Source organism: Salvelinus sp. IW2-2015, unplaced genomic scaffold, assembly GCF_002910315.2.
Source record: "Salvelinus sp. IW2-2015 unplaced genomic scaffold, ASM291031v2 Un_scaffold9844, whole genome shotgun sequence".
In the NCBI taxonomy this organism is placed as follows: Eukaryota; Metazoa; Chordata; class Actinopteri; order Salmoniformes; family Salmonidae; genus Salvelinus; species Salvelinus sp. IW2-2015.
Window position 1 is genome coordinate 1455 of NW_019951102.1, and position 5179 is coordinate 6633.

The window sequence follows — 5179 nt, forward strand, 5'->3', positions numbered from 1 at the left end:
CCTGGCGTTCTGCTGACTTTATTTCTCATTAGGAAGTAGTATCTCTGGCTCCTAGCCTCAGAGGAGAAATACCAAAAGGAAAGATATAGCCTGGGATCCAAACTGAGACAATGGTGAAATAGAGCATATCAGTTTGGATTCCAGGCTAGGGAACTCTAGTCTCCATCTCGCTCTACTTTCATTTTGTCTGATAAAACAGCAGTAATTTGGGAGAGAGCCGTGGTTAATGAGAAGGACTTTGATGTGTAAATTCTGGAGCCCAGGCAGAGAGCAGCCTCGCTGATACCGTCTCCTCAGGTACCATCACAGCGTGTGTGTGATGTGTAAATTCTGGAGCCCAGGCAGAGAGCAGCCTCGCTGATACCGTCTCCTCAGGTACCATCACGGCGTGTGTGTGATGTGTAAATTCTGGGAGCCCAGGCAGAGAGCAGCCTCGCTGATACATCTCCTCAGGTACTATCACATAGTGTGGTGATGTGTAAATTCTGGAGCCCAGGCAGAGAGCAGCCTCGCTGATACCGTCTCCTCAGGTACCATCACGCGTGTGTGTGTGTGCGCGCACAACGTTGTATGAATGTTAATTGTATCGGACGTTGTTGACTTGTATTATGTTCTAAAGAATGTCAATACACACATACTCGGTGGCTTCCGGATAGAAACTACAAAAATGGTTTCAGTAATCTTGATATTACATATTTCTTGTTTTCTATCTAAAATCAGAGACTAATATATAAATCTACTTTAGGCAGCAATCCTTTCCTCGGTTGATTTCTAAGTTGCAGAGTAATTGGATGTCCAGCCAGTACACTGTAGTCTGCTAGGCAGCAGGGAAATGAAATGAATGCCTATTAATCAGAGGATAATTGGACACATATCTCTGATAAATGACACGGCTCCACTTACAGTCACGTACAAATTAGGCCATTTTCAACGACTCATTTCTTATCTCACTAAAGAAATGAAATGTTATATAACCCCACAGACAAATGGGATGCTGGTGGAGGGAAATAACAGAGACAAAACTAGGGTTGAAAATCCCGGAACTTTCCTAAAATTCACAGGTTTTCCAGAAATCCACCGTTTGGAGGATCCTCAGATTTCCTGCATATTCATGCTTATTCCAGGAATCTTCCAAGCGCAATTTATGGAAACTTAGACTTTTTGGAAAAGTTACAAGAATTTCACATAACAAATGTTTTAGTTTTTTTGCAAAGCATATGGAAAGTGTTGTTTCATGAATAATTACTTTGAACACAATGTTGTTGTTCAAAGATGTTACGCTTGGGGAGCGTGAAGCATTCCCCTCCAATTGATACAAAGAAAAGCAATATTGAAATGGTAGGTCAAACACAATTTGCAGCTTACATATTTTCATGTGTTTACCTGTATTGTTTTACAGCATATTACCATATTGTTTTACAGCATATTCCATATTGTTATGTAAATCACTGCTATTTACTGATGACTAGAATAACTGACAGTTTCACTAATGTCCTGCCTGATTATCATAATATCCTATATGTAATTTATGAACAATGAATATGAGATAGGTTATATGTCCATTATCCACAGCTTGACATGAATCATGCAATAGGGAAAAAAGAGACTTATTATTAAAATGTGTGTCATCTCTCCCCCACCCTAATTCTCCGCTCTCATTCTTCCTGGTGAAAGAGAGTGTGATCTACTAATGAGTTCCTTGGCCTCATTAATCATGTTAATGCTGCTTCTGTCCAACAGAGATAATCAACTACAGTGGATCCTATCCACTATCCATACAGAAAATATGGATGGAGTCAAGGGCTTGAGTAACACAGTAGTACCACTCGCTCTGCTCCTCCTTTCTCCCTCCCTTCCCTCCCTCTCCTCCGTTCCTCCTCCTCGAGGTGACTTACCAGTACTTCTGCCACTGGTCCACCTCAAAGATTCCTCTGGAATGGGATCAATAAGGACAAGGTCTGACACCTGCCTGAGGACGGAAGAGGGGGGGGGGGAGAAAGAGGAGCGAGAGATGACACAGTGGGAAAAAGAGAGGACACAGAAACAAAAAAGAGAACGAAACAGTGATGAAGTGGGCTCCCGGTCCGTTCCGTTGTCCCTATACCCTTCCCTCTCCTGTCCTGTCCGTAATGAGTGTGAGAAGGATTTCTCTGCCCCGGTTGTCTGTCTGTCCGTCTGATTGATCCAGGCCCACTGGCAGACAGATGGACCCACACCCCATCACCACATCCAGGGGGAATATATTTTATTCTGCGGGTGTCATCCTCTCACATTCACTTAATTTACTCTCTTAACTGACGCACATCACGGCTGATGAAACGCAAAATCTCTCACCTCGGCCGGAGGCTGACCCTCCCTGCTCGTGTTAATCACTAGGTTTCTCAGAAATGGGGGTTGGGGGGATGTGGGGAGTGAGGGTAGAGAATGTATGATGTCCCTCCCTGGTTTTGATGCAGTGCTGAGTCTAGCTACAGATTGTGATAATACTTTTGAAGTACTGGAGTTACTGTAGTCATAATGTGAGAGGGAAGAGGATGGAACTCAAACAGAGATGAGAAAGTGAGAATGCCCAAAGTTTGTCAAAAACTGTACAAATCTTTCCCTTCATTTGGGATAGAGGCATAAGCTGAATCTACACAACCACTTTGGAGATATGAACATATCAACCAACTTTTGTAGTGAACCTATCACTAAGTGATCTCAATATATTTTGACTTGTGGCAAGTTTGGCCAAAAGAAACGAGTTAGCCTATATTTTCCATTGAGATTCCGTTGCTAGGTGGGCAGGGAGACTCACGCGTCATGGATATGGCTGTAGAACTGGCGTTGAGCGTGCCCCAGTTCAGACCCACCAGGATGAAAGGCGTGGCTAAACCAGCTAACCTGATGAGGCGGTGGAGGTCGTCCACCATTCTGTAGGAGGAAAGACATCAATCAATTCATCAATGTATGTCTTTACAACCACAGCTGTCACAAAGGGCTTTTACAGTAAAACACATCAAACCCTAAGTCGGCAGCTACACCATAACAACAGAAACACTGCCATTGAAACCCTTGAAATCAGCCAATGTAAAGTAGCCTAGTGGAAGAAGCCCCTGAAGTCCCCACCTTTGCCTTGTAAAGCAGGACAGATACAACAGAAAATCATCCAAAGAAAAAGAGGGAGCATCGTCATCAAGTGAAATGCAGCTCCCCACAGACAGCCATCTGTTGTGTTGGGTCTCTTACACTAATAAATCAACATTGGAGAGAAGAGGCTAGGATGAAGAGGTTTCACTGCAGCAGCAGGGAGAATACAGTCATCAAACCCTCAGCTTGCCAGCTTATTGAATTCTGGGTAATTGATTGCTTGTATCAGAAGAAGACAGCCTGCTCTGCTGTTAGCCTGTGCCAGATCCCAAGGTAACAGAGAAATGCTGACCTGACCGTCCACATACAACCACGACGACATCCACCCATCACTCAGACAGATTTAATGCTTAACAACACGTTACTTTGTCAGCCAGAGAGATTAGGGGAGAGTCAAGGACAGGGCAGGCCATGGCAGGGAGATTGTAGGGCAATGGACCCCGATGTCTCTGACTGGACAATCCATGAGGTGGCACACATGGCGCTTAGCCAAGAGGGAATAGTAAATCTGATAGGGAATGGTGTGTGTGCTTGTTGAGAATCAGGCTTTAGAATAACTTGCATCAAACACCTATTACCTTGACTGTAGTAGTAGACTATTAGGTACACTATTTTTTGGGTACTTTTTACCCCCTTTTCTCCCCAATTTCGTGATATCCAATTGGAGTGATCTTGTCCCATCGCTGCAAACTCCCGTACGGACTCGGGAGAGGCGAAGGTCGAGAGACATGCGTCCTCCGAAACACGACCCGTCAGGCCACACTGCTTCTTGACATACTGCTCGCATAACCCGGTAGCCAGCCACACCAATGTGTCGGAGGAAACACAGTACACCTGGCGACCGTGTCAGAGTGCATGCACCCGGCCCACCACAGGAGTCGCTACAGCGCGACGGGACAAGGACTTCCCGGCCGGCCGAACCCTCCCTAACCCGGACGACGCTAGGCCAATTGTGCGCCGCCTTATGGATCTCCTGGTTGCGGTCGGCTGCGACACAGCCCGGTATCGAACCCGGATCTGTAGTGACGCCGCTAACACTGCCTTAGACCGCTGCGCCACTGGGAGGTCTATTAGATAACACTTTACATAACAATGCATGAAAAACAAGATGGAAAGGATGCAAATTTGCACGACAGAGTAGCCTATAACTGCTCATTTTGGTATTCTGGGCAAGCAGTTAGAGGTAAAACTTTAAAATGACAGGATAGAGAAAAACAAGATTCTTACTGTCCAGTGGTTGACATCCCCCAGACTTTCTCCGTCCCTGTACTTTCATTCTGCAGGACTCTTTTGCTGAACCCCAGTCCCACTCTGTCATAAGTGCACACCTGTGGTGGGAAAATAGGATCATCAATCAATCAAATGTATTTTTAAGCCTTTTTCACATCAGCAGTTGTCACAAAAACATTGGAACCAGGACAAGATTTGCAACCATGTTATACACAATCGTCTTCTGGTCAGGGAATGTAGTCATCAATTTGTTTGTCCCACAAAAATAAAACCCTTCTAGAACTTTGAATCATTAACAGAGTTGCCTGAAACGATGTACTGTATTTCTCCTTACCTTGGTTAGCAGTGCAACGTTCTCTTTTACATGGAACCAGATGTCAGAGGACATACCAGTGGGAGCATCCAGTATGACTACAAGGAAACAGAGTAGTTAGGGCTTACATCTGAGAGGAAATGACAGTTGTGTTGACATTTCTGGCAAGCTAGCAGACTTACCAACTGGCTGTCTTGTCCTTTGCACATCAGGTGCATCTTTTGACCTAAACCGATATCTATAATTTCACCATCTGAAAAAAAAAATACAAATTAATCAATGCTGATAATCTTAATCATAATGTAAGGGTTTTATTGCCTTCTGTACTCATGTACGCATTAAAGAATAAAGTTGAGAGAGAAAGTGAATGTCAGTGAGGCAGGAAGGTGAATCTCATGTTGCAGCAGGTTACCTTCTGGCAGTAACAGTTGGCCCTCTCTTTGCAATGATGCATAGTTCAGAAAGGGAGGGATGAGGATGATGAGGAGGAGACATTTTCCAACTGAG

General features: G+C 44.5%; 1 long non-coding RNA gene across 1 annotated transcript; it reads right to left on the reverse strand.

Moving 5' to 3' along the window:
* Positions 1–2826: 2826 nt before the first annotated feature.
* Positions 2827–4768, reverse strand: LOC112079841 (uncharacterized). Its single transcript, XR_002896073.2, has 3 exons — positions 4694–4768; positions 4357–4457; positions 2827–2913 (listed from the first exon to the last, which is right to left on the reverse strand). It is a non-coding gene; the product is annotated as an uncharacterized lncRNA (long non-coding RNA).
* Between the last annotated feature and the right edge of the window lie 411 nt (positions 4769–5179).